We start from the raw sequence: 15,668 nt of genomic DNA on the forward strand, positions 1-15,668 counted from the left end.
CGTTTCATAGTTTTGTATTTACAAAATCTTTTGTTAGATTTCTTTGGTATTTGGATATCTGTTTTGTTTGCTATTGTTGCTATTGTAAGTGGTATTTTTTTTAAATTCTCTGTTATAATTGCTTTTCATGGTATGTATAAACCTGACTTTTTAAATATATTTCCCTTGTATCCAGCAACTTTGTTAAATTCGTTATTAATTCTAATAATTTGTAGGTTCCTTTAGATTTTCTAGAGGCGTAATCATGTTGTCTATGAATAATGAGAGTGTTTTTTTCCTTTTTGCACTGAGTGCAAAACCCAGTTCAATGATTCCCTTCTTAGGGGAAAATCTTTCAGTATTTCACTTTAAATTATGCTGATTGCTCTCAGTTTTTTTGTGAATACTCTTTATAAGAGTCAGAAAGTTCCCTTTCACTTCTAGTTTGCTAGAAATTTGTATCATGAGTGGGTATTGAATTTTATCAAATACTTTTTCTGCATCTAATGAAATAATCATAGAATATTTTTCCTTTATTTCTTTAGTGTGGTGAATTATACGGTTGATTTTTGAATATTAAGCCAACCTTGCATTCCTGGACTAAATCTAACCAGGTTGTGATATGATACAATTTTTATACATAACTCCTTTTGATTTAATAATTTTTAATAGTTTCTTTGCAACTGTTTAAAAGTTACTTGCCTGTAATTTTATTTTCATATAGTGTCAAGATCAGGTTTTGGTATCAAAGTAATGGTGTCTTTATAAATAAGTTGGGCAGTATTTTCTCTATTTATGTTCCCTGGAAGATTTTGGGCAATATTGGTGTTTCTTTTGTTTGTTTGTTCATTTTTGCTTAAATGTTTGGAAGAATTCAATTGAGAAGCCACTGGGATCTGAAGTTATTTGAGAAGAGGGTTTTTAATTACAGGTACAATTTCTTTAGTAGATACAGGACCATTTGGATTTTTTATTTCTTCTGGCGTCGGTTTTGCTAAGTTGTGTTTCAGTAATCTGTTCATTTCATAAAAATTGTCACAATTAGTAGTATTAAGCTGTTTATAATGTCCATGATTAACTTTTACAAGTAATGTCTGTATTTTCATTTCTGATATTGTAATTTGTGCACTCTTCCTCTTCCTCACCTCCCACGTCCACTGTTTTCAGTCTTGCTGTTGTTGTTAGTGCCAGTGAGTTGATTTTGACTCCTAGTGACCCTGTGGACAGTAGAGCAGAACCCCGCGTGGTCTTTTTGTGCCATCCACTCACCTTCCAGTGCTGCATCAGACAATGCTCCACTGCTATTCATGGAGTTTTCATGGCCAGTTTTTTTCAGAAGTGGGTGGCCAGGTTCTCCTTCCTAGTCTTTCTTATTCTGGAAGCTCTGCTGAAGCCTGTCCACTATGGTTGACCCTGCTGGTAATTGAAATACCAGTTGCATAGCTTTCAGTATCACAGCAACATGCAGCCACCGCAGTATGACAGCCGACAGACAGATGTTGTGGTTCCCTGACCAAGAAACAAAGCCAGGCTGCAGCAGTGAGGGCACTGAATCTTAACCACAGAGCCTTACTTCAGATTTATAAATTTAATTTTTCTTCCAAGAATCAACACTTGAGTTTATTGATTTTTCTCTATTATACATTTGTTTTCTGTTTCATTTTTTTCCTTGCCTTATATTTATTTCCTTCCTTCAACTTTATTTGGGGTTTAATTGGCTGCTTTGTTCTTTTTTTTTTTTTTTTAAAGATTTTATTTTTCCTCTTTCTCCCCTAAGCTCCCCCGGTACATAGTTGTATACTTTTAGTTGTGAGTCCTTCTAGTTGTGGCATGTGGGATGCTGCCTCAGCGTGGCTTGATGAGCCTTGCCGTGTCCGCCAGGATCAGTACCGGCAAAACCCTGGGCTGCTGAAGCGGAGCACACAAACCTAACCACTCGGCCACGGGGCCGGCCCCTGCTTTTTTCAAAATACTTGAAAGTAAAAGAGTATTTAGATTATTTATTTTTCCAGTCTTTCTTGTTTCCTAATACAGGAATTTAAGATGATAAATTTTCCTGTAAGCCTGCTTTATCTGTAAATTGCTTTATTTTATTGTGGTAAAAACACATAAAATTTGCCATCTTAATCATTTTTAGGTGTACAGTTCAATGGTATTAACTATATTCACATTGTTGTGAACCTTATCTCCAGGAATTTTTCATCCTGCAAATCTGTGACCCTATACCCATTAATCAATAACTCCCTTTTCCCCTTCCCTCTGGCCCCTGGCAACCACCATTCTACTTTCTGTCTCCATAACTTTGGCTACTTTAGATACCCCATAGAAGTGGAGTCGTACAGTATTTGTCTTTTTGTGACAAGCTTATTTCTCTTAGCATAATGTCCTAAAGGTTCATCCATGTTGTAGCATGTGTCAGAATTTCCTTCCTTTTTAAGGCTGAATAATATTCTGTTATATGGATATGCCACATTTTTTAAATCCATTCATCCATTGATGGGCGTTTGGGTTGCTTCTACCTTTTGGCCATTGTGAATAGTGCAGTTATGAATATGAGTATGTAATACTATTTTTTTATATGTTGTGTTTTCATTATTAATCAGTTCCAAATGTTTTTAATTTTTATAATCATTTTCTTCTTTGATCTATGGGTTATTTTAAAGTAGTTAATTTTCAAATGACTGCATATTTTCTAGTTATATTTTTCTTATTTATTTTTAGCTTAATTATACTGTGGTCAGAAACACATCTTTTGTGATTTTAACATTTTAAAATTTGTTTAGTCTCATTTTAGACTTGCCCACTGTATGATTCATTTTTACAAAATTTTCTGTGTGCCCTTGTGTGTAGTTCCTCAGTGCAGTAATTTACATAAATATATTAATAAGGAAAATCTGGTAGCTATGATGTTCAAATCTTCTACTTTCATTCTGATTTTTGTCTGCTTGTTATATCATTTACTGAAAGAAGTGTGTTAAAGTGTTCCACTGTGATTGTAGATTTGCCTTTTTATATTTCTGTCACCTCTCCCATTATAAATTTTGAGAGTATATAACTAAATACTATAGATTTAGAATTTAAATTTAGAATTTATTCCTAGTAGGTTGCCCCTTATTTAAAATCATGAATTCTTTCTCTTTTCCATTTGAAATGCCTCTTTTCTAAAATCTACTTTGTCTTATTATCAGTATAATGACTTCTTTTTTTAAAATTTTTTTTTTTTAACTTTAGAATGAGTTTAGATTTACAGAGAAGTTGAAAAGATAGTAGAGAGAGTTTCCATATATCCTACACCTGCTTTCCCTGTTGGTAATGTCTTACAGTGGCATGTTACATTTGTTGCAAGTAATGAACCGACATCAATACATTGTTATTAACGACAGTCCGTACTTCATTCAGATGTTCTTAGCTTTTACCAAATGTCCCTTTTCTGTTCCAGGATTCCATTTAGTCGCCATATTAAATTTCATCTTCATGTCTCTTTAGGTGCTTTTAGACTGTGTTAGTTTCTTGGACATTCCTTGTTTTTGATGACCTTGACAGTGTTGAGAAGCACTCGTTAGGAATTTTGTAGAATATCCTTCAATTAGATTTGTCTGATATTTTTCTCATGGTTAGACAGGGCTTATGGGCTTTTGGTCATAAGACTGCATAGAGAAAAGTACCATTCTCATCATATCAAATCAAGGTTACGTATCTTCTCACATCATGTTAACCTTGATCACCTGGGAGATATGCTCCATCTCTGTGAGGGGGCAGTCTCTGGCTAATTATTCGGAATTCCTCTGCACAGGAGATTTGTCTATTCTCCCCCATTTATTTACTTACTCATTCATTTATTTATATCTGTATAGACCTATGGATATTTATTTTACACTTTGGGTTATAATCCAGTACCATGTTATTTGTTTTCTTGCTCAAATTGTTCCAGACTTCCCCCTTTTCTAATATAGCCAAGTATCAGACTCACTTCTGTTTCCCTTCTCTCCAGGAATTTGGCCCCTTGAATTCTCACTGCTTTCGTAGCCCTAAATTACAGCTTCTTGTTTTCCCAGCCCCATGAGACTGCCAAAAGTTCTACTTAGTCCTCTTGCCCTCTTAACCATCACTCTCTGCTTGGTTTTTGTTATAACCTCTTGAGACCCACCAGTTATGAATCCACAAGTGCGCTGGAAAGAAAAGTAGCACAGGATGCTGAGCTCGTTTCAGTATATTTTCTTGGTTGTCAGGATCTCAGCCCCTCAAGTCCTAGCTGCCTTGATAGCTTACTGATGCTTCCACAGAGATTGTTTTATTTTTTAATTTCATCAAGAGTTTCTGGTTGTTCTTGGTGGGAAGACTAGTCTGACACAAGCTGGTGCATCATAGCCACAAGTAGAATTCCTCAGGCAAAGTATTTTTTACTTTCCCCACTATATCATGGTTGGGCGGTGCCTCATGCTATTTTAAGACCTGGTGCTTTGAGCTCATACATCAGATACCCTAAGTAATGCAGATTTTATATGTTGTGTAGGAAAATGAGTCATTCTTTGCCTTTCCTTCACTTATATCCTTAGTCACAAGGGCTATAAAAAAGGATTGGCTTCCACTTTCTCTTTAAGGTCAGGGAAAAAATAATGATCTTCGAAGACATAAAAGCTTCGACATAAAAGCTTTTGAATAAAGGGATAGATGAGGAGAGCTATGTTAAATGCTCTTTTCATCCTTGGGGATCTTGGGAGAGGGCAATTGCTGGTGCGAATTTTTGTTTAGACCTTAAAGAAATTAAGCTTCTCTATGTGGTTAAGAATGGACTTGTGTAAGAACACTGCTTCAGAGATTAAGTTTGTAGTTCACATTGGCATATCTGGCAGTGAAAGCATACCTTTAACTAGATAGAGCAGGATATGTAAGGTCTTCCATGCATGTTCTTGCTAAGCCTTGTCTCTGCCATCCCTGTACTTGGCTTGATATTTTTCCATCCCCTCTAGTTTTGTGTTATCTGTAGTCCTGAAGAGTTTCTGTCTCATCCAGGGTTGAACAGAACCAAATGATTGAAAAAGTCCCCACAGATTGACAGATGTCCATGAATTGATCCATTTTTAGTATGGGCATTCAAATGGCCACTGATCCATCTCATTTTGCCAGATCCAAGCCACAGAGTTCAGTTTGATCCACAAGAATGTTGGGAGGGACATGTCATGTATCTTGTTAAAATCCAGATGCATTCTCTCTTCTGGGTTTCCCTTGTCTACTTTTGTACATACCCCATCAGAGAAAGAAATGGGACTGATTTCACAGACTTACCCTTACTGGACTCATTTTTAGTTCTTCTAATTGCCACTTTTCTTAAAGGTGATCACAAACCAATGCTTTAATAAGTGGCTTTTAGAAGTTCCCTGTCCAGTATGGCAGCCACTAGCTACATGTGGCTATTTAAACTTGATTTAAATTAATTAAAATTATGTGAATTAAGAATTCCGTTCTTCAGTTGAACTGACATTTCAAGTGCTCAAAGCCCGCTGTGTTGGGCAGTGCAGCTGGAACACTTCTATCATTGCCGAAAGTTCTGTTGAACAGAGTACTTCTAAAATCTTGATATTAGAATCATATTTGAGCTCCCCAGTCTGCCCATTCATCATTTGTCTCTTTGACAGACATTTACATGATGTTTTCCTGTAGTCATTGTTCTGTCACCTCTCTCTTTTCCACATGTCCTCCAGAATGATCTTCAAAAGTGGCTCTAATGCCCAAACCAGTCTAAAGTGCAGGTATTGGATATGGACTACCTTCTTGGCTTCTGAGGAGGTTGCATTAAAAATGAAACTAAGCCACGTTTGGTAAACTAGGATCCATGCCTGACGAGCAGCGCTGTCTGGCTGGCTGATGTTTTCCTGACTGTTATTGTTGTTAAGGGAAAAAAGAATGTGATCTATATTACTTGGCCCAGGATGTCTGTTTCTGAGCATGATTAGTGAGAGATGAGAGGCAGCTCCTGGAGAATCAGCTGTCAGGTTGTCTTATTCCCTAAGTGGATGCCATCAAGAGCAATTACAGTGAGTGAGGACCTTGTAAAATGAGCGTCTGGGGTCCTGCATTTATGTCTTTTACAGCATCTTTAGTAGAAGAAAATTTCCTGTTTTAAAAGACAAAAGAAAATGTCCACAGCCCTTCTAGGGCTGACAACCTCAATGACTGGTGGGTAGCGCCTCTCCTGGCGTGTGCCTGTCCATCACCCCAGGGACCACACTCGGCAGTTTGGTTTGCCAGTGGATGGTAAGGGGGAGAGGGGCAGGTGGAAATATCTTAGGACCCAGATCCTGCATAGTATTCTTAGTGGAAGAGCTTGTTATGATGTCAGAAAGAAGAAAAACCTTTCTTAGTTGAGTGTACACATTTAAAAAAAAAGACTCACCAGACACTTGGGATATTATGCTAATGGATGTTTGAAGCTCTGCCCACTGTTTCGAACACTTTCTCACTGGCATTTGCACCCGAGTAGCAGATCATGAGCAGGTGCCTGGGGGGACAAGGGTGAAGGGAGAACTGGAGGGAAGAGCTCTGGGCCTGGAGGCGGGCACCGAGTCGCCGGCTGTGGGACCTCAGGCAGGTCACTGCAGTCCTGAGTCTTGCTTTCATCCGTGCCCTTCCTGCTTCACAGAATTATTGTGACAACCAGAAGCATCCATATGCCAGGAGCTGTGCTAGACGTTTTGCATATGTATCTCTGGTCATCGGAGTAACAAGATAAGCTTGTATTATCCCCTCTTACAGATGAGGCAACAGGAGCTTAAAGAGCACGCTTGTCAGAATAGGCACTCAGTGAAGTTAGCACTGGTTGCTATTATTTTTATGGGAGAGTCTCTTGATTCCTGGGTCCAGACGTTTTTTCTGTGGGAGCTTAGATGAGGTGGGGAAGGTCTCTTAGCCTTTAGCACCTCCTGTGTGATGTGGAGATGACAATACCAGCCTCTAACCTGATGGTCGTGTGTGTGATATGTGTTGCCAGGGGCAGTGTGCTATGGTTGGATTGAGATGATGGAAGCATAGAGAGAAAGTGGAAAACGGGGAAGAGCTGAACTACTTTTCGGAAGGCAGTTCCTATATTGTGTACCCTGAAGCTCAGGTAATTGGCTTGGTGGGAAGAGAAAAGTGGCACTTCCTCCTTCTCTCCATGAGGTACCCACTGTTGATGTGCTGTTGGGTTTGGGGGTCTCTTCTTACCCTCTGGCTTTCTTCTGTCCTCCTGTCCTTCTTTGCCTGTTTCTCCTGCTCTTCTGTCTCTGTTTCTCTTCCCTGAGGTTCATCTCCTATTCTTTCCCCTCTCTTCCTTTACCCTTCAGACTATAACAGGTTCCTTTCATCATGTTATGCTTATTAAGTAAATCTGGTGTTTAATATTTTTAGGTCTCTTTCCAAGAAAGTCAAGGTGAATGACTGTGTAACTTTAGACTGTGAGAAGACAATAATGATGGCAGCCAAGCAGAGCTTTAGATGAAGGAGGGTTGGGTGCTGGGGGCAAATTATTTCAGCGAGTGTGTTTGCTCGTGGTGGTGGCCCACCTGCGTGTGAAGGAGAAACTCTGGGGTCTGATGCTGTTGCTCCCTGACCTGGCACGTCTCTCAGGATGTGCAGGGAAGAGAGTCAGAACCCAAGACCAGGTTCACTGAGAGCTCTGTTCAGTTCTGAGAAAATTCCTTTTATGTTCTCTTTGATAATTTCCTTCTCTCTCTTTTCTCTTTCTGGAATTCCCACTTATCTGATGTCGGACCCCTTGATTTAATCCTGTAAGTCTCTTCTTTTCTTTCATATTCTTCCATCTCCTTTTCTTTCTTTTCTTCTTTCAGACCTTTCTGACTTTCTCTTTAAATTCCTATAATGAAATTTTTGTACTTTCTTTTACTTTTAATTTCCAAGAGCTCTTTCTATTCTTTCATCATTTCCCTTTTGTAGCATTCTGTTCTTGTGTTTTGGAAGCAGTATCTTCTTATATTTGTTTGAAGGTATTAATTACCTTTTTATTTATTTTTGACAATTTCTCCTGTTTCCTGCATTCTGTTTCCTTTGGTTTCCTTGCACTCGCTTGTCTAGATTTTCTTCTTCCTGTTTGAGCCCTTCCTCCCAAATCTGGGATCCTTGGTTGTTCATTCACATCAAGGAGTGAAACACTGAAAATGGGTTGGAATCTCATTAGCATCACCTGGGGCGCATTAAAAAGCACCAGTCTGGGGAGGTCTGTCCCAGGCAAGTTGGATCAAGATCTCTTGGAATGGGGTCTGGGTATTGATAGATTGACATCTAGACATATCGATAGAGATACATAGATCGGGACATCGATTTTAACTCCCTAATAGTTCTAATGTGCATCCGGAGCTGAGGACCACTGCTCAGCTGGATGCCATCTGGGCGACAGTGCTGGTTCTTTTGAGAGTTGGTGTAATTGCCATGCACTGAAACCACTCTAGTGCTTTTTACTGCACTGGATGCCTAGGGGACTCTGATTGCATCCATATGATTTTCTGTCTTTCTGCACATTGGAAAATTGCAGAGTGGGAGGAATTGTACATACCTTTAGAGACTGTTGAGTGAATTAAGTTTCAGGGACCTATGGTCACGAAGGATAAGCTCACATGCCAGGGGGGCTAGGCAGTCCTTCTGCCAGAGGCTCTTTACAGCTGCAACAGGAAATGTGGGAAGGAAGCAGGTAAGTGCAGCTGTGAAGAGTGGGAACCAGGAGGGTTGATCTGGATGCAGATGTGGCCAAGGATCAGCCCCTGGCTGGGGATGGAGCAGGACCTGTGAGGGAGGCTTGACAGAGGCTAGAGCATTTGGCCCTTGGGCTCTGCTGAGGCTAACCTGCCTCTTCTAGCCGCTAGGAGAACAGTGGAGTGCAGGAGTGGCAGGATATGGTATATCAACATCAATATATCTGTACCAATACGTAGAAAGAAGCTGCGGTTTGAGAGTAAGGAAGAATAGGAAACACTGGGCTGGGAGCAGGGGAGGGGTGCCCCACCTGGGCCCTGCTCCCTCAGACAGGTGGCCAGGGCCTGGGCTACCACTCCTCACAGCTGGTGACCTTGCCTCAGCTGCACCTCCCCTTGGAGCCTTGGCTTCTTCCAATGAGAAAGAGGATCATGATGGTGCCTGCTGAGCAGGAGAGTAAATGGGTGATGCATGGTGGGGGCTCAGGCAACCTGGACGGGAGAGGCCGATCTTGTGTGTTATATCACTCTCAGTGTTTACAGTATAACTTCCCCCAAGCAGGAGAGATCAGGTTTGCGCTTGCGTCTGCAGACTGAATATGGCTTGAAAATGGAAGGGAAAATGAACAAGCAAAGACCAGGGCACTCTCTAGGCTGTCCTGTCACTAACAGTGGTGCTGGGCTCTTGGCGGGAGGGTCCAGGGCTTGCATTATGCTCCTCTCTCCCTTTACCCACCCCATTCCCCTGCAGGTGGGGGCTCGTCTAACACTGCCATTATGTAAGGAGAAAGGTGGCCTCCGCATCCCCTTTTGGCTTGGAACAATTTATTTTTGATTGAGGATGTTATAGATAGGTGGAAATTATTTATATTTTCTTTGTAAAACGTTTGAAGATCCATGCAACACAGATGTCCATTCTTGACCAAGATTCAGATATCACAGATAAAGCTGAGTACTCCCTTGACCAGCGACTACAACCCTCTGCGTCTTCCCAGAGAGTACCACTCTTAGGGGCATAGTGTGTCTCCCTCCAGATCTGCCATTGCACACCTCCATAAGCATATATGTATTTGTACAAGTGTATGGCTGTGTTTGGTTTTTACACAAACGGGAGGTATTTCAGAGTCTGTGCATTGTTCCACTAATGAGTTTTTCGTTGCATGGTATTTTGGAGAACAGGACTACCTAAGAGATCTGCCTCATTTGTTTTGACTGCTGCCTTTCTCCAGTGACTGCATGTTCTAGATACTGCTGCATGAATGCACTCCTATGATGAATGTTTAGTTGTTTTCTGATGTTTGCTGTTAGAAACAGTTAGTGAGTCTGTGGGTTTGCGTTTCTCTGAGTAGATAGCAAGAAGTGGGATTGCCAGTAACCTCTTGCATTTTGTGGGTAATAGATACCATCAGTCTCCTTTCCAAAGTGGCTGCAGAGTGGCTTTGTCCCTGAATTGTCATCAGCTCTTGATAGTATCACTTTGCTGATGTGATGGGAGGAAGATCGCGGTATTATTTTGTCATTTCCCTGATTAGGCTTGAGGTCAAGAATATTTGTATTTTCTGTTAGGTCATTTCTCCTTTGTTACTTGTGCTCCTTGTTTCCCATAGGGGTATTTGTCTTTTCTTACTGATATGTAGCAGGTGTTTTGGTGTTTGCATGAGTGTTGGGTGTGTGGTTTGCAATCAAAAAAGGTTTTAATACGTCCTGGATACTAATCCTTCATTTCAGATACTTCCACTGTTTTCCTCCGGTCTGTTAATTTGTCTTCTTTGTTTTAGGTGGTTTTTTTTAAATGCAGGTTTAAAATTTTGATATAGGAAATTTATTAGTCTGTTCCTTTATGATTTTCCATTGTGTCTTACTTAAGAAGGCCTTTCCTCCACTGAGCATCTAATATTGTAGAGTCATCTCTTTTATATTGAGATCATTAGCCCATATGGAATTTATTTTTGTGAGTGGTGTGAGGCATGGATAAAAATGGGTTGCAATGATTATAGCCCATTTAACCCCGCACTGATTTGAACTATTACCTTTATTGTATGCTAAATTATCATATGTGTGGGCTGTTCTGGACTTTCTTCTCTCCTGTGGTTCATTTGTGTATTTCTATGCCAGTAAAAATTTCCTATAGTTTTATTTTTATATGTTTCACTCTTCTACAATTGTCTCCTCCGCCATCTGAATTTTATTATTCTTATTGGAGGTTCTGTTGGAACTGCATTGACTTTATAAATTGATTTGGACCAAATTCAAATATTTACAGTATTACTTCCATCCAGGAATATAGAGTGTTTTTTTTCATAAAAGTTTTGTGCGTTTTTGTTATGTTCTTTTCCTAGGTGCTTTATACTTTTGTTGCTATTGTGTATGAAATATTTTTCACTGTTACAGTTTCTAGGTGGTTATTGGTGATGTTTAAGAAAGCCATTGATTTTTGTATGCTGAACTTGTGCCTAGCTACCTTGCTAAACTTTCATCTTAGTTCTAATAATTTGTCAGGTGATTCTCTTGGTTTTCTACAAAGACAGCCATACTGTTTGCAAAAATGCCTCCTTCTTTCCTTCCTCTCAACTTTACACCCCTAAGACTTTTCCTGGTGTTAATAGCTCTAGCTGGGATGACCAGGACAAGACTGAGTAGTGACAGTAATAGCACACATCCTAACCTTGTTCTTCAATTTGAAGGAAACGCTTTTATTCTTTAATCATAAAATGTTTGCTACCTTTTGCTGATAGATAGCCACTATCAATTTAAGGAAATTTGCCTCTTGATCTATGTTTTAAGGTTGATTTTTAATCAAGAATGAGTTTTTGGATTTCATCAAGCCCTTTTTTTGGCATGATCCTATGGAATTTCTCTTCAGCTGTTATTTTGGTGTCTGGCGTTGATCGATTTGGGAAGTAGGTGATGGTACGAGTGATAAGTTTTAGCTGACTGTCACAATACTCTTTTCACTGAACTAAACATTTTGTGATTCATGGGAAAAGAGAAAAAGTCTAATGAACAGATATATCCAGTGCTATATTTGCTCAGTTTTTACTGTTGACGCTTTGTCCTGTTTGCTCTCTCCTCCTTTGTTGCTGAACTTTTAAAAGTAAATTATAGCCATCATTATTTGCCCATAAAAATTCAGATGACTTTAAAAATAAGCACATCTTCCTACATTTCCACCGTATCTTTATCATACTAACAAAATCAACACTAATTCTTTAATATCATCTTATATCCAGTCTATATTATACATTCTTCAGTCATCTTCAAAATAACTCCAGAGGTGGTCTCTTTATCAGGACCCAGTCAAGGACCAGACAGCACTTTGTCGAGTCTCTGAAGTCTTCTCTTTTACCTAGAGTGCTCTCCCATGCTCTTGTGTCATTACGTTTACCCATTGCACAGACTGGACTGGACCAGTTATCCTGTGTCAAGACCTAGCTTCAGCCTTTGTCTAATTGTTTTCTTTTTTTTTTTAAATTGAGTTCATACTAGTTTACAACATTATGAAATTTCAGTTATACATTATTATTTGTCTGTCACCATATACATGTTTCCCTTCACCTTTTTTCCTCCAGTAACCACATTCTCTTTGTCCATGTGTTTGCTTATCTTCTGCATGAGTGAAGTCATATGATGTTTGTCTTTCTCTGTGTGGTTCATTTCATTTAACATAATACCCTCCAGGTCCATCCATGTTGTTGTGAATGGGACAATTTTGTAATTTTTTTATGGCTGAGGAGTATTCCATTGTATATATATGTATCCACATCTTCTTTATCCACTCATTGGTTGAGGGACACTTGGGTTGCTTCCACATCCTGGTTATTGTGAATAATGCTGCAGTGAACATAGAGGTGCATAAGTCACTTTCAATTGTTGATTTCAAGTTCTTCGGATAGATACCCAGTTGTGGGACAGCTGGGTCATATGGTAGTTCTATTTTTAGTTTTTTGAGAAATCTTCATACTGTTTTCCATAGTGTTTGCACCAATTTGCATTCCTACCAGCAGTGTATGAGGGTTCCTTTTTCTCCACGACCTCTCCAACATTTGTTGTTTTTTGGCTTAGTGATTATAGCCATTTTAAGGGGTATAAGGTGATATCTCAGTGTAGTTTTGATATGCATTTCCCTGATGATTAGTCATGTTGAACATCTTTTCATGTGCTTCTTGGCCATCTGTATATCTTCTTTGGAGAAATATCTGCTCATATCCTCTGCCCATTTTTTGATCAGGTTGTTTGTTTTTTTCTTATTCAGTTGTGTGAGTTCTTTGCATATTATGGAGATTAACCCCTTGTCGGATATATGATTTGTAAATATTTTCTCCCAATTGGTGGGTTGTCTTTTTCTTTTGGTTCTGGTTTCCTTTGCCTTGCAGAAGCTCTTTAGTCTGATGAAGTCCCTCTTGTTTATCTTTTCTTATGTTTCCCTTGTCTGAAAAGACATGGTATTCGAAAAGATCCTTTTAAAATCAATGTCAAAGAGTGTACTACCTATATTTTCTTCCAGAAGTTTTATGGTTTCAGGTCTTACCTTCAAGAATTTGATCCATTTTGAGTTTATTTTTGTGGATGGCGTAAGAGAGTGGTCTACTTTCATTCTTTTGCATGTGGCTATCCAGCTTTCCCAGCACCATTTGTTGAAGAGACTTTCTTTCTCTATCATATGTTGTTGGCTGCTTTGTCAAAGATTAGCTGTCCATAGATGTGTGGTTTTATTTCTGGGCTTTCAGTTCTGTTCCATTGATCTGTGTGCCTGTTTTTGTAGCAGTACCATGCTGTTTTGATTACTATGGCTTTGTAGTATATTTTGAAGTCAGGGATTGTGATGCCTCCAGCTTTGTTCTTTTGTCTCAGGGGTTGCTTTAGCAATTTGAGGTCTTTTGTTGCCCCATATGAATTTTAGGATTCTTTGTTCTATTTCTGTGAAGAATATTGGAACTTTGATAGGGATTGCATTGAATCTGTAGGTTGCTTTAGGTAGAGTGGACATTTTAACTGTTTATTCTTCCAATCTGTGTACATAGGATGTCTTTGCATTTCTTTATGTCATCATCCATTTCTTTCAATAATGTCTTATAATTTTCCTTGTATAGGTCCTTCGCCTCCTTGGTTAAATTTGTTTCTAGATATTTTATTCTTTTGGTTGCACTTGTAATTGGAATTGTATCCTTGAGTTCTCTTTCTGTTCGTTCATTATTAGAGTATAGAAACGCAACTGATTTTGTAAGTTGATTTTATACCCTGCAACTTTACTGTAGTTGTCGGTTATTTCTAATAGATTTCTGATGAATTCTTTAGAATTTTCTGTATGCAAAATCATGTTGTCTGAAAACAACAAGAGTTTCACTTCTTCATTTCCTATTTGGATTCCTTTTATTTCTTTTTCTTGCCTAATTGATCTGACCAGAACCCCCCGTACTATGTTGAATAAGAGTGGTGAGAGTTGACACGCTTGTCTTGTTCCTGTTCTCAGAGGGATGGCGTTCAGTTCTTCCCCATTGAGTATGATGTTGGTTGTGGGTTTGTCATAAATGGCCTTTATTATGATGAGGTACTTTGCTTCTATCCCCATTTTGTTAAGAGTTTTTATCGTAAATGGCTCTTTGATCTTGTCAAATGCTTTCTCTGTGTTTATTGAGCTGATCATGTAGTTTTTCTTCCTCATTTTTTAATGTGGTATATCACACTGATTGATTTGTAATGTTGAACCATCCCTGTGTCCCTGGTATAAGTCCCAATTGATCATGGTTTGTGATCTTTTTGATGTATTGCTCTATTAAGGTTGCCAATATTTTGTTGAGGATTTTTGCATCTGTGTTCATCAGTGATATTGGCCTGTAATTGTCCTCTTTTGTGCTGTCCTTGTCAGGCTTTGGTATCAGGGTGATGTTGGCTTCATAGAAAGTGTAGGGAAGTGTTCCATCTTCCCTAATTTTTTGGCATAGTGTGAGAAGGTTAGAGATTAAATCCTTTTTGAGTTTGGTAGAATTCTCCAGGGAAGCCATCTGGTCCTGGACTTTTATTTTTTGGGATGTTTTTGATTACTTTTTCAATCTCTTTCCTTGTGATTGGTCTGTTCAGATTGTCTGCTTCTTCTTGACTTAGCTTTGGGAGATTATAAGAGACTAAGAATTTGTCCATTTCCTCTTGGTTATTCATTTTATTGGCATATAGTTTTTTGTAGTATTGTCTTATAATCCATTTTATATCTATGGAGTCTGTTGTTGTTTCTCCTCTTTCATTTCTGATTTTGTTTATTTGAGCTTTCTCTCTTATTTTCTTTGTAAGTCTGGCTAGGGGTTTGTCAATTTTATTTATCTTCTCAAAGAACCAGCTCTTTGTTTCATTGACCCTTTCTACTGTCTTTTTTGTTTCAATTGCATTTATTTCTGCTCTGATTTTTATTATTTCCCTCGTGCTGGCTTTGGGCTTTGTTCTTTTTCTCCCTCAGGTGTAGTTTGAGATTGCTTATTTGGGATTTTTCTTGTTTCTTATGGTGAGCCTGTATTGCAATGAATTTCCCTCCTAGTACCACTTTTGCTGTATCCCATATGAGTTGGTCTAGTATGTTTTCATTTTCATTTGTCTCCAGATATTTTTTGATTTCTCCTTTAATTTCTTCAATGATCCATTGCTTATTCAGTAGCTTGTTTAGTCTCCACATCTTTGTTCCTTTCTCAACATTTTTCTTGTAGTTGATTTCTAGTTTTGTAGCATTATGGTTGGAATGATGCTTGTTATTCTTAAATGATGCTTGTCTTCTTAAACTTCTTGAGGCTTGCCTTGTTTCAAAACATATGGTCTATCCTTGAGAATGTTCCATGTGCACTTGAGAAGAGTGTGTATTGTGCTGTTTTTGGATGGAATGTTCTATATATATCTATTAAGTCCATCTGGTCTAGTTTTTCATTTAATTTCACTGTTTCCTTGTTTTCTTTCTGTCTGAATGATCTATCCATTGATGTGAGTGGAGTATTGAGATCACCTACTATTACTGTGTTATGTCTC

General features: G+C 38.7%; 1 protein-coding gene across 5 annotated transcripts in view; it reads left to right on the forward strand.

Annotated features, from left to right (window-relative positions):
• The window catches only part of APBA2 (amyloid beta precursor protein binding family A member 2), a 233,727-nt gene that overhangs the window by 128,289 nt on the left and 89,770 nt on the right, over nucleotides 1–15,668 (forward strand). The window contains exon 1 of one of the 5 annotated variants that reach the window (XM_046650759.1): nucleotides 7,010–7,084. The exons of the other annotated variants lie outside the window; for them this stretch is intronic. The gene's annotated coding sequence lies outside the window, so the exon portion shown is untranslated. Of the gene's footprint in view, nucleotides 1–7,009; nucleotides 7,085–15,668 lie in introns of those variants that run through there. 5 annotated transcript variants of the gene reach the window in all.

The sequence above is a fragment of the Equus quagga genome, chromosome 2, assembly GCF_021613505.1.
Source record: "Equus quagga isolate Etosha38 chromosome 2, UCLA_HA_Equagga_1.0, whole genome shotgun sequence".
NCBI lineage: Eukaryota > Metazoa > Chordata > Mammalia > Perissodactyla > Equidae > Equus > Equus quagga.